Source organism: Phascolarctos cinereus, unplaced genomic scaffold (assembly GCF_003287225.1).
Source record: "Phascolarctos cinereus isolate Bilbo 61053 unplaced genomic scaffold, phaCin_HiC Scaffold_3;HRSCAF=262, whole genome shotgun sequence".
Taxonomy (NCBI): Eukaryota; Metazoa; Chordata; class Mammalia; order Diprotodontia; family Phascolarctidae; genus Phascolarctos; species Phascolarctos cinereus.
The window spans coordinates 77539405-77563254 of NW_027555736.1; the positions used below are offsets into that span (position 1 = coordinate 77539405).

At 39.8% G+C, this 23850-nt stretch overlaps 1 pseudogene across 1 annotated transcript; it reads right to left on the bottom strand.

The window, feature by feature from the left end:
• Positions 1-965: 965 nt before the first annotated feature.
• On the bottom strand, positions 966-23747 carry LOC110203756 (cytochrome P450 2C19-like; annotated as a pseudogene). Its single transcript, XR_013485234.1, has 9 exons — positions 23422-23747; positions 21503-21665; positions 19567-19716; positions 17276-17436; positions 16467-16643; positions 13539-13680; positions 9783-9965; positions 2776-2917; positions 966-1520 (listed from the first exon to the last, which is right to left on the bottom strand). The product of XR_013485234.1 is annotated as a cytochrome P450 2C19-like (transcript).
• Between the last annotated feature and the right edge of the window lie 103 nt (positions 23748-23850).

Genomic DNA, 23850 nt, shown 5'->3' on the forward strand with positions numbered 1-23850 from the left:
AAAGACTGAGTTGATCCAGTGGGAGGACATAGGCATGGTCCAGGAAGATCTAGCTCCACTCCTCTGTTTCTCTTGGGGGGGAGGAATAAAAAAGGAATAAATACCCAGACTTATGATGTTTCTGCAAAACAACAACTGCTGTGTGTGTGTGTGTGTGTGTGTGTGTGTGTGTGTATGTGTGTACTGATATTTTTCAGGTTCATAATGAGAGAAGACAGAAGGCCTTCAGGAAAACAGGCACATTGATAGACCATTGGTTGAGCTGTGAATTGCTCATACCATTCTGGAAAGGAATTTTTTTAAAATTTTTATTTATTTCATTTTAAATTTGTGTAATAAAACAAGCATTTCCATAAGTATAATAAAAAAAAGGTGATTGCACATGAAACTGCAAATCTATTATATACAAGTTGCTATTCCTTTTAAATACGTAATAAAGCAATGTAAATTTATTTTCCCCATTTTTTTTCTTCTCTCCAGCTCCCCAACCTAGAGATCACTACCATTACACATGAATATGTATATACATGTAAATTTATTCTATATATACTTCTGTTGTTAGTTCTTCTCTGCATGCTAACAGCATTTATTGCATTATGATTTGAAAAGGACACTTTTAATATTTCTGCTTTTACTATAAAAATTTTATGTCCTATATGTGGTCAATCATTGTAAAGATACCATGAAGTTCTGAGAAAAAAGGTTTATCACTCAGGTCTTTGTAATTCCAGGTCCAAGACCCTGTCCAAGGTGCCACCTCACTGCCATCACATTGTGAGCAGTTAAGCTGCCATCATAGTAGGATACATGTATGTGTTGAAGTATATAACATGAGACTTTTAAGGAGCAGAAAATGGCTCCTAATCAATTGGTGGTGGATAATTACACACAAGTACAGGATAGAGGTCCTACTAAAAAGAATCTTAAGATTTGGTGAGGAACACAAGACAGGATCAATAAACATGTCAGAACACACAACATAAGAAGCATATATAATTCAGGCTTAAATTGAATAATACAGACTGTAAGAACTAAAGAGGTCACAGGCATATGGCACCTAAATTGTGATTAGAAGGGTGGGTGAGATTTCTGTCAGTGGAGCTAAAGTTAAGAAAAAAGAGGAAATATTCCAGGAATGGGAAATTTCTGGGGAACATTGAGGAAAATTAAATCATGATCTTGGCAAAAGTCAAAGGGAGTATTAGATTATGCTAGAAGAATATATTGGGCTGAAATCATAAGGGCTTTCATTGGCAGGCAATGGAATGAATACATCTTGTTCATAGAATGTGAGGAGACTCTAGAGCAGTTGAAACTAGGGCTGGTCCTTCACATGTTTTAGGAAGGGAGAAAGCAGAGCTCATAGGAGGGGGGTACTTTGACTAATGCACTGGCAATTGGGGTGATGTCGATATCTTTTGAGTCAATGGGAGATTTCAAGGTAAAATTTTGTAAGATGGTAGTAAAAAACAGAAATAATTCCATCCGAGCCAGACTCTCACCAGCACATATCCGTTTTCCTGAAAGAGACAAATGTAAGGATTTCATATTTGTAAACTTCTAAGTCATTTAGGCCACTTCTTTGGACTTACAGGTAGCCCACTAACACTCAGTGGCATTAGGTAAAAAACTGCGTGCATTCCTTTCCTCTCTGGTCCTTGACTCCTTTGAAGAGCCAAGACAGAGAGGAAAAAGCCCTCCTGTATGCTCTCTCTCAGTCAATCTCCCCTGAGCCAGAGCAAGTTCTGGGATTCATATTCAGAGGAAAGGAGTCATTGTCGTAGGGAGAAACAATCCCTCATTTATAGTCTCAAGGAATAACTTTGTGAGTACCCACAGTGACTGCAATGAGGAAACGTGACAGAAGAATGATCAAAGTTGTTTTTGGGAATCATCTATCACCATTCTGGACAGAAAACACCTCTGGAGTCTACCCCACAGCTTCATGGCCATCCAGCCACTTGTCTTAACTACTCACTCCTAGCTCTAACCCAAGTATTAGAACCAATTGAGCAGGGCATTGGAGACCACAATGTCAAGGATAGTTAGCTGCCTGCCAACATTCTTGTCTGCCAGCGCCAGAAGGGGCTATCGGCACCATTACCTAATAACCAGTAGGTTCCCCAAGAATTGAAGGTGAAAGGACAGACCATCAGTTATAATTCTGTACCAATAGATCCTTATTAAAATATACATAGCTTGGGAAGGGGTTCCATGCTCATGTGTCCTAGTCAGGAGTCACATTTCTATAAAATCATAAACTCTGAGAGTAGATGTTCAGTGACCTTAGCCATAATGGTACCTGAGTAATAGGCCTTAAGATAACCCAGTCCTGTTCCTTGGCTTGATAAAATACAAGAATATACCATGCTAACACAAAAGCCTAGAAGATTTATCTGAGAAGTAGCTCCTGGTTGACAGTGCCTGGGAGGATGGTTATTAATGTAGGGGGCAGTTTGTTGTCACTCCAGATGCAGAACACAGTGGCCGCTATCTCAATTCTGCCTCTTTTTTGGAACAACTACCTGAAACTCAACTGATTTGTTGATGAACCTGGACCTAATGAGAATTAGAAGAATAATTTACTATGTCTCCACCCTACTGCCTGGTTATAGAAATTGGAAGGACCATAATGGTCACCTGGACCAGCCCAGTTGGCATATAAGGTAACTGAAGCCCAGAGAAATGAAATAATTTGACCAAGGTCACACAAGTAATAAGGTCCTCTGAGTTATCAGTCCATCTTTAATGTACATATTTAGATGAATGTCTTACCTGTTGAAAAAGGCATGAAATAGTCGCTCTTCTTAAAGTTGCCGCTTTCATCCAGGAAGTGACCTGGGTCAAACTGGTCTGGATTAGGGAACTCTTCATCATCATACAGAATAGAAGACAGCAATGGAATTATGGTGGTTCCCTGAAATAGAGATACAAATAAATAATTAGAAAATAAGAACCATAGAATGTTGGAACTGAAAGAGAATTTAGAACTATCACCTAGTCAAAACCCCTGTTTTTTAAGTGTAGAAAGAGCCAATCTTTTTAAATACCTCTTCTGATAGTAAGTTAGAAAGTCTACTATTGTGAGAGATGAAACTGAATTTTGACACTTGAGGAGCAGAATCAGTACTGATGAGTAAAATATACAAGGAGGCAGATTTCAGATTTTAAAAAGTTAATAAAATAACTTTCAATCATTAGATCTATCAAAAGAGGAAAGAGCTGCTTGGGTGGACAATAAGCACACCAATCATGGATAAGATCAAGCAGATTCCAGATGATCTGAAGAGACAGAAATTAATTGTAACCTTGTCAGGATGTTGAAGAATAACATAATGTCACACAGAAGAATAAGGCAAGAGCTGATAAACAAGTTGGGAGCTCTTCTTGAAGATGAAGAAGGAAGACGTTCTGAGGAAGAAGCACTTGTTTGTGGTCTAAAGAATGGTAAAGTAAGTTCACAGGTGTTATCTGGAAAGACATCCAAGAGGAAGAAAAGAATAATGGTTGGTGACTTTGTAGAAGGATACTGAAACAGTTGTTTGCTGACAATAACTAAAATGGATAGTTCTGGGGCAGTTAGGTGGCACAGTGGAAAGAGCGCAGGCCCTGAAGTCAGGAGGACCTGACTTCAAATCCGGCCTCAGACACATAACACTTACTAGCTGTGTGACCCTGGGCAAGTCACTTAACCTCATTGCTTCACAAAAAAAAAAAAGAGAGAGTTCTGCCATATTCCAAGAGCATATGTCCAAGAGATAGTGGAGAACCTTACAAAACAAAGGGGACAACTACTACCCACATCTGGTGATTCACATGAGCAAAAATGATACTACCACAAGCAATCTGGGAAGCATTTCCAAAGGTTTTGACCTTAAGGAAAAAAAAAACCTAAAGACTTTAGAAGCACAGGTGGTGTATTCATTATGGTTGTACTTGGAAACAAAAGATTCAGAAAGGAAAGGCAGATTTCAGAAGTGGACATCTTGTAAGAGGGTGTTTAAAAATGTGATTTTGATTTCTAGATCACATCTTAACAAAAATATAGACATCATGAACTCCTGAACAGGGGTGGAATGATGCATCTAGCAAAAGCAGGAAAGATGATTATTTTGATTTCTTATAAATAAAGTCAAAAGGCTTTTTTAATGCTTAAAGTGCTGTTAAAAAAAAAAGGTGGATTGGGGATTTTAAGACAAGGAAGCAAATTTGACCTCAAAGGCATGAATAGGGCTTGGTATGATGAGATGCTTAAGAAGACTGAAGTCCTGGAAAGAGTATAAGTTATTCAAAAGAAAGCAGATAGGAAAAAGAGAGTGGGGTAGTATATATTTAGAAGAAACACTCATGTGGTTATTTAGGAAGCAGAGGAAAGAAGAATGATGAGAAGAATCTCAGTAAAGAGAAATGGAGGCAACATCAAAACTGACATTGCCATTACAATATGCTACAGACCATTTGGACACAAAAAACTTGACAAGGAATACAGAAAACAAATTATAGGCTCTGGAGGTTAGACGATATAGCAGTGATAGAAGACTTCAATTACCCATTCAGATCCTCGAGTTTCACTTCTGTCAAAAACATAGCAGTTTGTAATTCCATGACTTTTCTTAATGATAATTTCATCCTGCAATTATAGTGGAACCAGTTCTCACCATCTGAGAGGAACTTGGATAACAAAGATATGAATAGAGATCTGCAGATCCCCTGAGGCACAGCATTCTTCCTCTGGAGGGATCATGCTGTGTTGCAGGATATGCAAACACACTTTACACACTTTTGGTGCACACTTATGGATGGTAATAAGGGGAATTTTTGGGAAAGTGACCGTCCATCTTAGAGTTTATACAGGATCAACTAAGTGGCCCAATGGGGACAGTACAATATTGATGTCAGAAGGAACTGATCAGGCCCCAAACACTCACTAGCTATGTAACCCTGGCCAAATCACTTACCATCTCCTAGACTCAGTTTCCTTATTTGTAAAATGAGAATGATAACAGCATCTACATTTCAGCATTGTTATCAGGATGAAAAGGGATAATATTTGTAAATTATTTAACAAACCTTAATGCTAGCTATTATTATTATCACCAAGAAAGAAAAGAGCTAAGTTTCTCAAGACACAAAGAAAAAGAATTCTGGTGATGGAAGAAAAAGGAACATTCTCTAAAGATACCAATGTGGATAAGGTAGCCAGGTGGTACAGTGAGGAGACTGCTGGACCTGAAGTCAGGAAAACCTTCAGACAAATCCTGATTCACACATTTATTTGTTGTGTGACCCTAGGTGAACCAGGGGTTCTCTTTAAGACTTAGTTTCCTCACTTGTAAAATGGGTATAATAACGGCCTCTATTCCCACAGAGTTGTTTTAAAGAATAAATAACCTCATCTATGTAAAGCAAACTTCAAACTACTTTGTAAACAATAGTTATTATTATTATAGGAAATTCACCAATCAACTTAGATTTTTCAAGGACAAGGATGAGTAAAAGGACCATGTCACAGTTCCATAAAAGTGACAGAAGTGATAAGGCCCAAAATGCACAGAGCCTGGTGTGGCAAACAGAGCACTACAAGAAGAGATTTTTGGGGGGAGGAGCCAAGATGGCAGAGTGAAAGCAGTGACTTGCTTAAGCTCTCCCCAAACCCCTCCGAGTACTCATAAAAACGGCTCTAAACAAATTCTGAAACAGCAGAATCCACAAAAAGACGGAGTGAAACAAATTTCCAGGCCAAGAGAACCTGTATGATTGATCAGAAAGGTGTATCATGCCAGCCTGGGAGCCCAGCACAGCTTGGGTGCTCAGTCCCCAGTGAACCTGGAGCAGGCCACAGAGGAGTGAATCACAGGCAGCTGTGGAGGTTTCCAGACTCCTCAATCAACTACTGCCAAAGACAACTCAGAAGGTCAGTGGGAAAAGTCTGTTTCTCTTGCTGCTGAGAAAGGAAGGCAGGGTATCAGCTCCATTACCCAAGAGTGTGGCCCAGGGGGGTGGGGCAGGTGCTTCCCAAGCTTCCTGCCCACAGACGGAAGGGGAATCCAGTGTCTGATCAGAGAGGGATCTCAGGGATCTCTTTGCCAGTGCTGAGGCAGGAATCTCTTGCTTTGCCCACGTTTGGATCTGGGTTACAGTTCTAGGCGGCTGTGCTGGGGTGAGGAGGAATGCTGGCATGGAGGAGATTGTAGTGGCTGTGGAGAGGAGCCCTTCCTCACAGTTACAGGACAGAAAGGAATACTTGTGGTCACCAGCCAGGAAAGGAGTAAACACCTTGCCCCTTCCCATACCACCTTGGAAGAACTGAAAATTTACAGGTCCCTAAAAGTATCTCTGAAAACAGCTTTACAAACCCCTGAAGCTTGGGACAGTACATTCTCCACATTGGAAGCAGACTCTTACGTTAACAAAGAGTTTAAAACTCAAGTAATTGGCCGGGATCATGAGCAAGCAGCGCAAAAAAGGTCAGACTATATCATCTTACTTTGGTGAAAAAGAAGATCAAAATATACAACCAGAAGAAGAAAACAAAGTCAAAGCTCCTACATCCAAAGCTCCAAGAAAAATATGAATCACCTCAGGCCTTGGAAGGGCTCAGAAGGGATTTTGAGAAGCAAGTAAGGGAAGTAGAGGAAAAACTGGGAAGAGAAATGAGAGTGATGCAAGAAAATCATGAAAAACAAGTCAACAGCTGGCTAAAGGAGGCCCAAAAAAATACTGAACAAATTAACACCTTAAAAAATAGCCTAACCCAAATGGCAAAAGAGTTCCAACAAGTCAATGAGGAGAAAAATGCCCTAAAAAGAAAAGTTGGCCAAATGGAAAAGGAAGTCCAAAACACTATTGAAGAAAATACATCCTTAAAAATTAGAATAGAGCAATTGGAAGCTAGTGACTTTATGAGAAATCAAGACACTGTAAAACAAATGCAAAAGAATGAAAAATTGGAAAACAATGTGAAATATCCATTGGAAAAACAACTGACCTGGAAAATAAATCCAGGAGAGAGAATTTAAAAATTATTGGACTATCTGAAAGCCATGATCAAAAAAAGAGCCTAGACATCATCTTTCAAGAAATTGTCAAGGAAAACTGCCCTGATACATAGAACCAGAGGGCAAAACAGAAATTGAAAGAATCCACCAATTCTCCTCCTGAAAGAGATCCCCAAAGGAAAACTCCTAGAAATATTATAGCCAAATTCCAGAGTTCCCAGGTCAAGGAGGAAATATCACAAGCTGCCAGAAGGAAACAATTCAAGTAGTGTGGAAACACAATCAGGATAACACAAGATTTAGCAGCTTCTACATTAAAGGAGCACAAGGCATGGAATATAATATTCTGGAGGGCAAAGGAGATAGGCTTACAACCAAGAATCACCTACCCAGCAAAACTGAGTATAATTCTTCAGGGGAAAAAACTGGTCATTCAGCAGAATAGAAGACTTTCACGCATTCCTGATGAAATGAGCAGAGCTGAATAGAAAATTTGACTTTCAAATACAGGACTCAAGTGGACCATGAAGAGGTAAACAGGAAAGAGAAATCATAAGAGACTTATTAAGATTGAACTGTTTGCATTTCTGCATGGAAAGATGATATTTATAACTTATGAGGCCTTTGTCAGTATTAGGGTAGTTGGAGGAAAAAAATTCTGTGTATAGATAGATAGATAGACAGACAGATAGACAGGTAGAAGGCACAGGGTGAGTTGAAGATTAAGGGTCATATCTGGAGAATAAAATTAAGGGATGAGGGAGCATTATACTTGGAGAAGAAGAAATGGTGAGGTAGAATGGGGTAAATTATCACACAAAAAAAAACAGAAGAGTCTCTTACAGTGGAGGGGAAAAGGGGGGAAGATGAGAGGGAATAAGTGAATCTTATTCTCATAGGATTTGGCTTAAGGAGGGAATAACATACACATTCAGTTGGGTATGGAAATTTGTCTTACCCTACAAGAAAATAGGAGGAGAAGGGGACAAGAGAGCAGGGAGATGATAGAGAGGAGGGAAGATTGGAAAAGGATGTAATCAGAAGAAAGAATAGAATAAATGGTGGGGCAGATTAGGATTAAGGGAAATACAGTTAGTTTTTCACAACATGTCTGCTATGGAAGTGTTTTACATAACTGCACATGTACAACCTATATTGAGTTGCTTGCCTTTTCATGAGGGTGGGTGGGGAGGGAGGAAGAGAGAAAATTTGAAACCTAAAATTTTAAAAACATATGTTTAAAAAAATGTTTTCACATGCTACCGGGAAATAAGAAATACAGGAAATGGGGTACAAACATCTATCCTGCCCTACATGAAAACAGAAGGGAAAGGGGATAAGAGAACAGGGAAGAGAAAGAAAAGAGGACAGACTAGGGGAAGGGATATTCAGAATGCATACCATCTTGGGGTGGGGGGAAGGTTGAGACGGGGTGAAAATTTGGAACTCAAAACTTTGTGGAAATCAAAGTTGAAAACTACAAATAAATAAATTTATGTTAAAAAAAAAAAGAGAAGAGATTTTTTAAAACTATGTTGTGAAAAAGAGGAGGATTAAAGAAAGACTAAACCCAAAACCCAGAGGCTTAAAGGACAAGGATGACAAGTGACAAGAAAAGATGCAGAACTTCTCGATTTTTCTTTTGCTTGTGTTTTTTTTCCTGACCAAGGGAATGATCTTTGAACTGAAAAGGGTGGAATAAATAAATAGATAGAGGTAACACGGATAGAATACCCCAAGGAAGTAAGGAGAAAATTAGGGAGCATCTAGACACCTTAGCAAGAAATAAAGTGAAAAAAGTATATTTCAATCTGCACTCAGAGTCTAGAACATATTTCTAAAGAGATCATTAATCTAGCAAAGAAAGGAATGAGGCAATGACTCTAGATAAGGAGGTAGTGATCACAAGAATCTGCAGTGGAATCATCATTATTTCATTTTTTGAGGGTGTTAGTAAACTGGTAGATCAGGAGAATACAGTACATAGACTTTTCTTTGATTTTAGCAAAGCATTTGATAAAGATTTTCATGCTCTTCCTCTGAAAGTGATGGAAATATGCAGGTTAGACTATCACACAATTAGGTGGATTGAAAACTAATGACTGACCATAAACAAAGGGCAATTATTGAAGGTTCAAAGACAGCTTGAAAGTAGTACTGTGGTCTTCTCAGCTCACAAATGAGGACTGTATTCCTTCTGTGAGTCATATCTTAGGAGGACACTGAAGAGCTGGAGGCTACTCAAGGGAGGGCAACCAGGATGGCAAAAATAAAAAGTCCATGCCACGTGAGGATGGGTTGAAGGAAATAGGGATATTTAGACAAGAGAACAGGAGACATAATAGAACAGGAGACATAATAGCTGATTCCAAGTGTTTCATGGACTTTTACTAGAAAGAGAGAGGAACTTTGTTCTCTTTTGTTCTGGGAGTCAAAACCAAGAGCAATAGATTAAAGTTACAAAATTGCAAACTTAGGCTTAATACAAGATAAAACAAATTCCCTGTCCAAGATTAGAATAGAATTTCACAGCAACAAAGTGGTTCCACCTCATTGAAAATCTTTAAGCAAAAATTAGATGACCATGAGGTGAGCATACAGTAGATGGAATCCTTTTTCACATTGGGAATGGACACTATGACCACTGAAATACCTTCAAATTCTGAAATTCTGGGACTACTTCTCAGGAATGTGGGTTGCCCTGAGGTTCCTTCTAACTCCAAGATTCTAGATTTCAGTGAGAGACAGTATAAAATCTTGTGTTACACTGAAAACAATTCTGACCTTGGGGATAAGATATTGTCTAAACTGAACATCTTCTGACACCGCATGGGCCACGCTGGTGGGAATAAGGTCGATGTATCGCTGTATCTCATGTATCACAGCATTGTGTAAGGCATTTGTTTCTGTCCATGCAGGGACTTCGATTTCAGCCAATCACACGATCAATTTCTTGATGAAGTTTTCCTGTCACAATACAAATGAAAATTTATCTTAAAAGTAGAGATGAAAACTGCCTTTGCTCATATTTTCTCTGATTTTTCACCGAGTCACATTGATAAATAATACACTTGACTCTGATATTTCAATAGATAGAGAGAGATGAAAATTGCATTTTAGACTCTTTTTCAAAAATATGAATTTATTTACTTTTAGTTTTCAACATTCACTTCACAAGTTTTGAGTTTCAAATTTTTGCCCATCTCACCCCTCCCCCACCCCAAGATGGCATGTATTCTGAATATCCCTTCCCTAGTCGTCCTCTTCTATCTCTTAACCCCTTCTCTTATCCCTTCCCCTTCTATTTTCCTGTAGGGCAGGATAGACTTCTATACCCATCTCCTCTATTTCTTATTTCCCAGTAGCATGTGAAAATATTTTTTTAACATGTTTTTAAACTTTAGGTTTCATACTTTCTCTCTTCCTCCCTCCCCACCCACCCTCATTGAAAAGGCAAACAACTCAATATAGGTTATATATGTGCAGTTATGCAAAACAATTCCATAGCAGACATGTTGTGAAAAACTAACTCTATTTCCTTAATCCTATCCTGCCTCCCATTTATTCTATTCTTTCTTTTGACCCTGTTCCTCCTCAGAAGTATTTCCTTCTGATTACCCCTTTCCCAATTCCCTCCTCTCTATCATCCCCCTGCTCTCTTGTCCCTTCTCCCCCTTTTTCCTGTAGGGTAAGTCAGATTTCCATACCCAATTGAATGTTATTCCCTCCTTAAGCCAAATCCTATGAGAATAATGATTCACTCATTCCCTCTCACCTTCCCCTGCTTCCCTCCACTGTAAGAGACTTTTTTGTTTTTTTTGTGAGATAATTTACCCCATTCTACCTTCCCTTCTTTCTTCTCTGAGTATCATCCTCTCTCATCCCTTAATTTTATTCTCCAGATATGACCCCTTAATCTTCAACTCACCCTGTGCCCTCTATTTATCTATCTATATATACATACATAAAATTTTTTTTTCCTTCAACTACCCTAATACTGACAAAGGTCTCATGAGTTATAAATATCATCTTTCCATGCAGGAATGCAAACATTCAATCTTAATAACTCTTATGATTTCTCTTTCCTGTTTACCTCTTCATGTTCCACTGGAGTCGTATTTGAAAGTCAAATTTTCTATTCAGCTCTGGTCTTTTCATCAGGAATGCTTGAAAGTCCTCTATTTCACTGAATGACCAGTTTTTCCCCTGAAGGATTATACTCAGTTTTGCTGGGTAGGTGATTTTTGGTTGTAATCCTATCACCTTTGCTCTCTGAAATATTATATTCCATACCCTGTGCCTTTAATGTAGAGGCTGCTAAGTCTTCTGCTACCCTGATTGTTTCCACATTACTTGAAATGTTTACTTCTGGCAGCTTGTGATATTTCCTCCTTGACCTGGGAACTCTGGAATTTGGCTATAATATTTCTAGGAGTTTTCCTTTGGGGATCTCTTTCTGGAGGAGAATTGGTGGATTCTTTCAATTTCTATTTTGCCCTCTGGTTCTAATATATCAGGGCAGTTTCCTCAATTTCTTGAAAGATGATGTCTAGGCTCTTTTTTTGATCATGGCTTCAGATAGTCCAATAATTTTTAAATTCTCTCTCCTGATCTATTTCCAGGTCAGTTGTTTTTCCAATGACATATTTCACATTGTTTTCTAGTTTTTCATTCTTTTGCATTTGTTTTACAGTGTCTTGATTTCTCATAAAGTCACTAACTTCCACTTACTCTATCCTAATTTTTAAGGAAGTATTTTCTTCATTGAGCAGTTGGACTTCCTTTTCCATTTGGCCAATTTTCTTTTTAGGGTTTTTCTCCTCATTGGCTTTTTGTACCTCTTTTGCCATTTGGATTAGGCTATTTTTTAAGGTGTTATTTTCTTCAGTATTTTTTGGGTCTCCTTTAAGCTGTTGACTTGTTTTTCATGATTTTCTTGCATCACTCTCATTTCTCTTCCCAGTTTTTCCTCTACTTCTCTTACTTGCTTCTCAAAATCCCTTTGAGCTCTTCCAAGGCCTGAGACTGATTCATATTTTTCTTGGAGGCTTTGGATGTGGGAGCTTTGACATTGTTGTCTTCTTCTGGTTGTATATTTTGATCTTCTTTTTCACCAAAGTAAGATAATATAGTCTGACTTTTTTGCTGCTTGCTCATGATCCGGCCAATTACTTGAGTTTTAAACTCTTTGTTAAGGTAAGAGTCTCCTCCAATGTGGAGATGTACTGTCCCAAGCTTCAGGGTTTGTATGCTGTTTTCAGAGATACTTTAGGGACCTGTAAATTTTCAGTTCTTCCAAGGTGGTATGATAAGGGGCGGTGTTTACTCCTTTCCTGGCTGGTGACCACAAGTATTCCTTTCTGTCCTATAACTGTGAAGAAAGGCTCCTCTCCACAGCCACTACAAGCTTCTCTATGCCAGTGATCCTCTTCATTTCAGCACCGCCGCCTAGAACTGTGACCCAGATCCAAACACAGGAAAAGTAAGAGATTCCTGCCTCAGCACTGGCAAAGAGGTCCCTGATCCCTCTCTGATCAGCCACTAGATTCCCCCTCAGTCTGCCAGAAGCTCAGGAAGCAGCCCCCCCCCAGGCCATGCTCTTGGGTAATGGAGCTGAAACCCTGCTTTCCTCTCGGAGTACCACAGAAACAGACTTTTCCCACTGACCTTCTAAGTTGTCTTTGGCAATTGCGGATTGAGCAGTCTGGAAACCACCACAGCTGCCCACAATTCAGTCCTCTGAGACCTGCTCCAGGTTTTCTGTGGCCTGCGCCCCCAGGCCGCACTGCACTGCACTCCCATCCTGGGGTGATACACCTTTCTGATCAATCATGTAGGTTGTCTTGGGCTGGAAATTTGTTTCACTCCATTTTTGTGTGTTCTGGTGCCTCAGAATTTGTTTAGAGACATTTTTTATGAGTATTTGGAGGGGTTTGGGGGAGAGCTTAAGCAAGTCACTGCTTTCACTCCACCATCTTGGCTCTGCCCCCCCATTTTAGTCTCTTAAGCTAGCTGAGCATCCCTTAAGACACTTATGTCCCATGCCCATAAGAAAAGGTCAGGTGTCCTTAAAAAAATAAAGCACAAGTAGCACTTGATTTAGGAAATGAGGAGGGTTCTCAGTCTGGACCTGTTCTACAACTTAATGTGACCAACCATACGCTCAAGGTACTTCCCACTGCAGCTGTAGAGTGACAGGAATCCAGAGGCACCAGCTCCTTCTATAGTCAGGTAGGATCAAGAAGCTATCAGGAACCAGAGCCTCTCAATCATTCACTTCCACCCAGTTCTGGCACTGGGCTCCAGTCTCTATTCATTTCACTATCTGTGTGGCTACCTCTAATAATAACTCACAGTTATATACCACTTAACTAAGCAAGGTGGAGGTAGTAGTGGAGAAGGAGGAATAAGTAAACTTGAACATGTAATGACTTAAATACATTAAAATGGCAATAAAAAAGTTTCCAAGGAAAGTCTCAAAAGGACCAGGAACCCCTCTCATGTGGATTAAATTATATGTATTATTATCCATTATCCCACCTTCTATCTCAGGGTATTTCAGGAGAAGCAGGAGTCCATATCTCAGGGTGGTGCTTGTTGTCTCTGTTCCTGCACCAAATAGATCATTTACAGTGCGGACCAAGTTTTCAATGGTAAATTCAGATTGTGGTTGTTGCTTTTCCTAGGAATAATTTGGTATGATTAATGGAAAAGTAAGAGAGGCAGCAGGCCAAAATGGAAAGCGTAATGGATTTGGAAGCAGAGGACCTTGGTTTAAATCTCAGTTCCGATATGTTTTTTTTTAACTTTGGGGGTGAGGCAAACAGGGTTAAATGACTTGGCCATGGTCACACAGCTAGTTAAGTGTCTGCGGCCAGATTTGAACTCAGATGCTCTCAACTTCAGGGCCAATGCTCTATCCACTGTGCCACCTAGTTGCCCCCAACACGCCGCCAGCTCTGATCTTGACCTTGGGCAAGTCATTTAACCATTTTATGTTTCAGTTTCCTCATCTGTAGAATGAGGGAGTTGGATTCATTTACCTCCAAGATCCATTTGAGTTCTAAATCTATGACCCTATAAATAAATTAAATTCAAGCAACACAATCCAAAGTAGAACAAGAAGCTAGCAATTATCAAAGCATTTTGGCCCTTGCAGATCTTACATATGGGAGACAGACAGAGAGAAGAAAGACGCGTTATGAGGGATGGGGGGACAGACAGACAGACAGAAAGAGACTAGACCTGCAATTTCATTGGCACAGGTAACTTCCAGGTAAAAAAAAAATCTGTCTGCCAATGCAACTCTGCACTTTCTCTGAAAAACTTAAAGTTTCTACAGAGTTGCCTAGCCTTGGGGCACTATAGTGTTAAGTGATTTGCCCAGGATCACATAGACATTTTGTGTCAGGGAGGAGACTTAAACTCAATTTTGCCTGGCTCTGAGGGCAGCTCTTTATCTGCTGCATCAGGGGGGTCAAACTCTCAGCTCTCAGGCCTCAAGCCACCAACAAAACTGTGTGTGGCTGAAACCACATTAAAGTGTAATTGGGAAATGTTTAGTAAAATAAATAAAGATACAATACAACACAGAGAATGTTAATTTCTGCATTTTCTAAGTTAATATGAGGCCTACCAGGATCCATTTCTATTCATGTTTGACACAACTGTACTGTATGATACTAACTTGCAAGATATCTGTACCTACATATTATATATCAATCATATCTGTGGGTATACACAAGCAGCTAGGTGGTGCACTGGGTTGAGTTTAGATCTGGCTAACTGCCTGTATGATCCTGGACAAATCACTTAACCTTGGTTACCTCAGTTTCCTCATCTATAAAATGAACTAGAAATGGAAAACCACTCCAGTATCTTTGCCAAAAAAACCCACAATGGAGTCACGAAGCATTGGACTCAACTGAAATGACTAAGCAACAAATGCCAAGCACTGCACACATGTAAGCTATTGTATTTTCTTGTGGATTAAATTCTGTTATTCTATGAGTTTAGTGAGATGAACAGGATTTATTAGTTTAGCAAATAAGGAAGGAAAAAAATTATCAACTTCCATATATATAACAATTAATGCAAAAAGGATCCATGTATATTTTCCCATTTTATCCTCATCAAAATACTGTGATACAGTTAGTGCATTATTATTGTCATTTTACTAATGAGGAAATTGAGGTGGTAAATGCTTTGCCCTTGACAATGAGATATTGATATTGAGGAAAAGTCACAACTGAGACCAGAAATTGAATATATAACAAATACCAATGGACTAAAGATAAGAAAGGTGAAAACACAGGAAAAGCAGGCAGGTACTAGGGGGCATAATTCAAGTCAAATCAGCTAAGGTCTATGCCCAATGTGGGGGTGGGGGGAAAGATATGGAATTCTGAAGATTCTCACACATGAAACACAAGAGACTACTGTACATATTAGTTCTAAAAATCTCTTGCTCTGGTCTACATATTTGCCCTCTCCCACATTCCCTCATCTACCAATGGGGTAGGAATCTGTGGGAGAATATACCCTTATGTGCATAGGTTGATGAAGGAAGGATTTTCCTGGTCAGTTATGTTGACACATTGCTAAATTAAATGTTTTGAATTAATGTGTTTTTTAGTTCATCTGGTAAGAAAACCATAACTGATGACCTCAGAGCACACTTCACTGCTGTAAGTAGCTCATTCATCCATTTCAGCATTCAATCAGCATATCTTTTACCTTCTTCCATGTTTCTCTGGTACTTTCTGGGTTTCATTTACTCCATATGAATTACATTAGCATATTGCTTTATTCTACTTTTGCTTCTAATTCGGTGGATTTTTTTTTCTTTGTGCAACTTTTCAATGATTTCTCTTTCTTTTTGTTTTGCTCTTTGTTGTTTGTGGAATGGTGGGAAAGTGAGGAGCCTCTAACTCCACTATCTTGACTGTAAAACCCACCAACCTCCCCCCAAGTACTTACCACAGCAGCCCCTCCATTCCAATTAGGCTGCTCAGATTAAAGTTCCCTATTCCCACTGTCTTTGTAGAGTCCTGAAATGTCCTGCCCAGTCCTCACTGCCTAGCTCTGGGACCTCCTTCAAGACCCAGACTAAAACCTAACTCTTCCAGAAGGAAGTCTTATGTTAACCCACTCCAAATATTATATTTCTTGCTAATTTCAAATTCCTTCATCACTTAAATCCTCAATTTATAATCTATTTTGGCTTTCCTTACACATTCCTGATAATTATTCTTGTCCTTACATGGGCTTTCTCCTGTCTGTTGGGTTAGAAATTCCATTAGGGCTAGGACCCTGTCTTCTCATTCTTCTCATATAATACTCTGGCCATATTATGATTAAAATATTATTATTTACTGCTATCTGTTTGTGAATGTGAATGTCAGCCTCTAATACACAAGCCATTTCACCTACAAGAACTGAGATTCAGACCTACTGCTCACACTCTACCTGCTCCATTTTCATCAGGAAACAATCAATGAAGTCCCGAGGATTGCTGGGATCCAGTGTTCTTTGGTGTTCCTTCACTTCTTCCAAAATAAATTCAAGTATTGATTGAATATTTTTAATTGCTTTGTGATGAGATCCAGGAAGATAACGTACTAGAGATGGAAAAGAATTGTAGACCTAAAAAGAAGAATTTGTATCATACTTTATTACAAAAAGAAAATAATTTTCTACCCTAGCACTTGGATCATGTTGAGAATAGGGCTGAGTAAGGGTGGGACAAGTGCCCTTTGGAAAATAGTGACTTTTCTCATCATTTCCTATGCAAATGCTGTAAAAATTAGCATTCTCTTCCTTGGTTGCCTGAAACTACCTTGGCCTTCACTCTCAATTCTTACTTCCAAGAGAAAAGTTCTCATCCTTCCTCATTTTGAGGTCTTCTAAGAGCTCTGCCTGCCACCTTCCATTGGGACAGCTAACTCATCTGCTAACCTGATCCAAATTCGGGTGCACAAGGGAAAAGTCAGCTTGTCTCTACTAACATGAATTTTAACATTCAGTCCTGTGACCAGTGGGTGAACTACTCCAGGGAGGGGCCTTATAACGTCCCTCAAATCAGACCACATAGGGTGACCTTTTCTGTCTTTAGTCCTTGTCAATAAGGAAGAAAATGGGAACCCTTCCAACATGGCACTATTGTACCTCCCAATGGAATGAATGATGAACTCTAGCCTAGCTGATTGTAGTAGTTTCTTTGAAGTAATTTAAAAAAAAATATTCTGAGCTCCAAACACAGAGAACACTGGTCTCACCTTCATCCATGGGGAACTTACGATCTTGACGTTTTCATTCAAAAGCTTCATTAAATATAGAAATTTCTGGTCTTTATGTTCAAAACATTTCTGGAAAATGATAGAGCAGATTACATTGCAAGGAGCACACCCAAGGATGAATGTGGGGTCACATGGCAATCCTAAAGAAGAAAGAGAGAAAGAAAGACTTTAATACTGCCTTTGTGATTGAAAGGAAGATTTGCCTGCCTTTAGGTAGGACCTGACTGTCCTCCTTTCCCTCTAGTTTACATTCTAGCTTGGCACAGCAAGGTTGAAAATAAACCACCCTTTATGAAGCATCTGATTTCATCCACATGAGAATCCTAAGTGCAAATAGGATAATTCCCATTTTATAGGTGAGGTTGCTGAGGCTCAAGAAAATCAGCTGATTTATGTGCCACAACTTGGAAGGATCAAGATGTGGAATGCAACCCAAATTCTCTCCTGTCCCCAAGTACACTGTTGTACTTACCCTGCAGCATCCCTTCCCATCTCTAAATCCATATTCATCACCTCACCATAACCAACTTTTACTTTCAGACTTCTTCATGTCTATTTTTAAATTATATTTCATTTTATTTCAATCACTTGTCTCAGAATTAGGGTTGCAGGCACTGGTCTGGAAGCCTTGCTATTCCAAATGCTCTTAGGTTCAGGGTTCTGGGTTGTCAAAGGATTGATAATGTCAAGGTGGTGATTCTAGGTTTCCTTGACTGGCCTCTCATCTCTCCCTTAGGGTGCCTCACTGTTTTAGCAAGGCTGGCCCATCTGCCTTATGAATAGCAATTGGCTGGCAGCTGGTGGCAATGGCCAGTCCCTTTTCCACAGGAGTTGCTTCCTCAGATGAGAGCTATCAGGGCTGACCAGGACCAGTGGTCTAGAGCTTGCTGCCACCCCTGTGGCCCTCATGCATATGTACCTATTGGTGGCAGCTGGTCATCAGTTGTTGCTAGTGGTAAAGAGAAATATGGGCCCCTTCTCCACAAGGTAGCTCCTGTGGACACTGGTTTTGCTGTTTCCTAGACTCTTGGGTTTGGAGGTCCTGAGCTGCCTCCATCAGGGTGAGATGGGAGATTGTGGTTGAGGTGGTGGCTACTAAGAGGCCCAAGGACAGAGTCTTGGAGATATTCACACTCAGGGGACTGAAGGTGGATAGAGATCCAGCAAAAGAATATTGAGAAGCAAAAATCAGGCCCAAAGAAGAACCAGTGGAGAACATCATGATAGAGGTGAGGGAGAAGAGAGTATCAAGCAGCCAATCTGCCAGCAGTCACTCAGCTCTTACTAGGCTCTGTGCTAAGCACCAGGGGTACACAGACAATAGTAAAACATCCCCTGCCCTCAGAGGGCTTACATTATAATGAGGCAGGCAATATCTACACAAAAGAGTGGCAAAAGTCCCAGATTCCCCAGTAGTGGGGAACTGCTGTTCTGAGTTTATTCCTGTATTGTTGCTGGTGAAATGTTCTGGAGTAGGAGAGCACATACAGCTAATTTCGAGAAATGAGTGAGAGTATCCTTCTACTGCCCATTTCCTACCACCCAATACACACACACACACACACACACACACACACACACAGAGTACACATAAGTTTTGCCTTTTATGGTTTAAAAAGTAGTTATTCCATAGAATTTATGGCATCAGCATGCTTTAGTGTCCTGTGGCCCCCTAAGTTTCAGATTTCATATAAGGATGACAATCTTTCTGTGAGATAGTTTAGACATGGGGTGAGGGGCAAAGGGGGGAAGCATGAAGGGAAACAAGCTTCCAACAAATGCTGCTGAGTCAGCTCATTGACTTTCTAGCAATGTTCTCAGCCCTGCTTCCACTCCTTCACTTACTCAGAAAAACTCTAGACTCCCCAGAATGATCCTAAAGCAATGCCTTCGGCCCCTGGAGTCATTGACTAAAGGTAAGGGAACTGGTGCTGCTAGGTTCTTGTTACCTCTGTTCCGTCTGAAAAGGAATACAAACAAGTAAGGCATTCCCTTAAATGTTCCTCACCATGCTGCCTCCTCACAAGATTAGCATGAACTCATTAGCAGAGCTGCACTGCCTCTCATCTCTTCTCTCAGCTGTCTTGACCCTTCAGGGCTTCTAGGAATGACCACATGGCCATGGGCATATCCCCAGGATAGGCCAAAAAGTGCAAACATAGTGGTTTCAGACTACAGTAAATTCCTTGCACCGACCTCAGTCTTCATGAGTTATAAGGGATAGGACAGATTTTTGTAAGGTCAGTGGTAACAAAGTAGAAAACACCAACCTTTTGTTTTTTTTAACTCCTCCATAAGAGTCTTTGCCACTTCGTGGACTCTCTCTTCAATGCTCCTCTTCCCCATCCCAAAATTCCTCAGGGTCATGAGGGAGAAGCGGCGGATTTGCTTCCATGTCTCTCCATTGCTTGCGATGATGCCTAGAAAGGGGAGCAGGAAGAAGAGAGACCTTAGACTCTAAAGATCCTCAAAGTCCATGGCAAAAAGTCCTTGGGCCCTTCACCCACACCTGTTGTTCCAGGGGAATAGAATGTTTTGGGGTGTCATTTTACTTTCTCCTCTATCTATACTGTTTCCTGTCTCATTCTCTCTTCATCACAGTCACAAACACATGGGTGGCCTTACACTCACATCCTGCTCCTGGTAATGAAGTGGCCCAAAGAGGGAGGCCAGGATAAAGACATAATTTGAGACACTGAATGGTTGTAGGGCAAGTTAGTTGATATCTCTCCATCTTTTTACACAAGGAACCTAAAAGATGATGATGTCCTGAAGTCCTAGTCTTCCCACTTCACACAGGTACCAAAGAGTGAGTGAGAGTCTCTATGTGTTGTCCTTTTGTGGGTTACTAGGTGGTGCAGTGGAAAGAATACTAGACATGGAGTCAGGAAAACTCATCTTCATGAGCTCAAATCCAGCCTCAGACACTTACTGTTTATATGATACTGGGCAAATCACTTAACCCTGTTTGTCTCAATTCCTCATCTGTAAAATGGCCTGGAGAAGAAAGTTCAAAACCAACTCCAGTATCATTGTCAAGAAAACCCCACACTGGGTCATGTAGAGTTGGACACAACTGAAATGACGGAACAATAAGAGGTACACTTAATAAGAATATAAAGTTATGAAAGCTCAGTAGAAATCCCAAATTGTGTGGCTTTCCTTAGCTTCCTTTCTTTCCCCTAAGTATGAAACAATCCTACGCAGGATTGTTGTTTATGGGGAAGCGATTGTTGAGTCAAAACAAAGCATAGCAATTATACAAAGAGTTGTAGTTAATTTGAGCAACAGAAAGGGTGATCACATGCCTTTATGGTACACACATTGATGTACACATACTAAAGCTTAACATGGCATATCCTTCTTTCTCTGAATATATCAGATATCAGATATTCAGATATCACCCTCTGATTGCAGATGTGGAGAAGACTTCACCTAACTAAACTTATATTGAGAACTATCCTTTTGCCTGTAATCTTATTTCCATGGGACCTTTATAAAGATCAAATTCGTTACCCTCTGCTTCAAGATCCTTCATGAGGGAACATTGGGCCTGCAGTCAAAAGACCTGAGTTCAAATCTAGCCTTAGATGCTTACTAGCTAAACTAATCACTAAACATCTTTTTGATTCAGTTTCATCATTTGTAAAATGAAGAGTAGTAATAGCACCCCCTACTGCAGGTTGCAAAAAGCAAATGAAATAATACTTATAAAGCACTTAACACAATGCCTGGCACATACTAGGTACTCTATTTGTTAGCTCTTGTTGTAGTTGTTGTTGTTGTTAATTCATTCATTCATTTCCCACCTTGACTTACTCATCTGTTCCTACTACAAGTATTCTACATAGCAGATAATGTGTTTGCCTTCTAGTCAGGTTATCAGGAGTCATAATGAAACAGGTTCTCAGAGACTTCTCTGTCTTTGTCTCTCTCTGTTGGTCTCTGTCTATCTTTCTGTCTTTTTATTTTCCACTTCATCTCTTTCTTCCTACTTCAACTGGAGATAACATACAACATGAAGCAATGCAGCTGCTGCTATGGACAAAAATATTGGCTTCCGTGTATCTCACTACATCTTCCCCAACATGCCACAGCTTAGGGGGCTTTGGCATAAAGATGGGTCTATTTCCACTAATTTCTAGGAATACTATTCTTTTTTCTCTCTTGTCTTTCTCTTCTTCCTCTATACCAGCAGAAACTTACCCATTCCATTGGTAACCAATTTGAAAAGTGGCATAGGTGGTCTATCAGCAAACTTGTCACCATGATCAATCAGAGCTTCTTTCACTGCCTTGTACCCATATAACACGACTACCCGATCAACACCAAATTGCAGAGTGAACACTGGGCCATATTGTTTTCCTAGCTGTGAAAAGAGATGTGGGCAGTAAGGAGACCGTCATCACTGAATCAGGTGATAAACTGTTGGCATTACTGCCTTGGGCTAGAAGCCAGAAGCCTGGTTAATGAAGCACAGGTTATGACCTCGGTGCAACATACTCAACCTTTTGGAGAGGTTGAACTTACATTTCATAGCTAGATGCCACAGTGGATACAGCACTGGACCTGGAATCAAGAAGGCTCTATGCAAAATCCAGTTTCAGATACCTAATAGCTATGTGACTCCAGGCAAGTCACTTAACCTCTGTCTGCCTCAGTATCCTCATCTGTAAAATTGGGGTGATAATGACACCTAATTCTAAAGGTTCTTTTGAGAATAGTATAATAATATTTATAAAATATTTGGCAAACCTGAAATCACTATATAAATGCTATTATTTATTATTATTGTTGTTGTTGTTGTTGTTGTTTTTATTGTTGTTGTTCATCTAAAGCTTTGAGAATAACAGATCTGGAAATGGGTACAATGCTGTCAGTGAAATCCTGGAGCACAAAAGGGTGCACATTCCAATAGAAATCCTACAAACCAGTATCATTGGATCATAGGCATACATCCAGAATAAACTTTGGAGATCGTTTAAACCCTTTTTTGGTCGTGAACTCTTGTAATAGGCTAGTAAAGCCTATGTACTCCTCTGAATGATATTTTTAGATTGAAATACATAGGATTACAAAGGAAATCACTTATATTAGAATAAGATAAAGATGTAATTTTTCCCATCCTAACTCACAGAACCTTTGAAATATGTCTACAGACCCAATGGGATTTCATGATCCCAAGATTAAGAACTCTTCTAAATCAATCGTAATTTCATATAAGAGGACACTGAGGCCCCAAAGATCAGGATAGATCTGGGAAGAACTTGGTAAAATAAAAATTATTGGTTTATCAATCTACCAGGTAAAAGTAAGAACATAATTTTGTTTTCACATATTAATCTTTTCTCACAACCCTGTGAGGCAGATGGGACATTTTTTTTTAATACAGTTGTCATAAAGACATAAGAAACTAAGATCCAGAGAGTTCATCATGACTTTTCTGAGGCACAAAGCTACTAATTGTCAGAATCTGGACTTGAAGTTCAAATTCAATGCCTTTTCTAGTACCCCATGTTAACTTTCAAAGGCTTTGAGATCTACAGATCTTAGTTCAGAACTCACTGGTTCTTTTTGAGGCCAGGGTTACTTTTAATCAGGCACACTTAAGATTATATGCAAAGAATGGGGCAGCACACAGAGACTGCTTAAGGGCTCCTTTGAAGGAATGTGCAAGGAAAACATTCTCTACTCTGATCCAACAAATGTTCACCTATTTGCAGGACCTACTCGTCCCTCAGGCAACAGAAGTAATCAGGCACATTAAATACCACCTTTATTCCTATGGTAGCCAATTACTAATTTAAGTGGGACTGATGGCATTTTCTTCTACAACTTCACACTGCCAATGTGAGCAGTGATAGCAGAGGACAGCAGTTGTTTTAGAACTGATTTCATCAATTCCTACAGGAACTTGATGGCACCCAGGTAGTGCTGAAGCATTGGGTCCTGATGGCCAATACAGTGAATCAAAACATAGTCTAGAAAACCTATGAGGTATCTACCTCCCTACTCTAACATGCTCTACTCATTAGAACAAGCTGCTGGAAGACAGTTCCGCAAAACAAACTGACTGCAGCTAGATTCAGTAATGAAACCAACAGAAGACAGAGATACTTACTTACCCTGCAAAGAGATTGAGGGATATTCTTAAGGTCCACCTGGAGCATATTGCCAACAATGGGAAGAGGAACAGGACCAGGTGGAAGTTTTCCTCTTCCAAAGCCCTTTCTCCATGATAAAATGAGAAGCAGACATGACATACAGAGCAGTAAGCCAAGAGCAATGGCCACAGATGGATCCATTGACACTCTTCCTTACTGCTAATGCAATAGAAGGCTTAGAATCCAAAGCTGGGAAGGACTGCAAACACAAGATCAATAAGCTTATAATTCCTTGGCATCCTGATTAAGCTTCTGATGGACTTTGGCCTGCCACTAAGATTAACATAACCCTCCTCTTGTTCTATAGTAGTGTGTTTTAAAGTAACAGGAGCCATTAAATTTGTTGTTTGAAGTTTGACTGATTCATTTTGCTCCTTATGTGCCACAGTT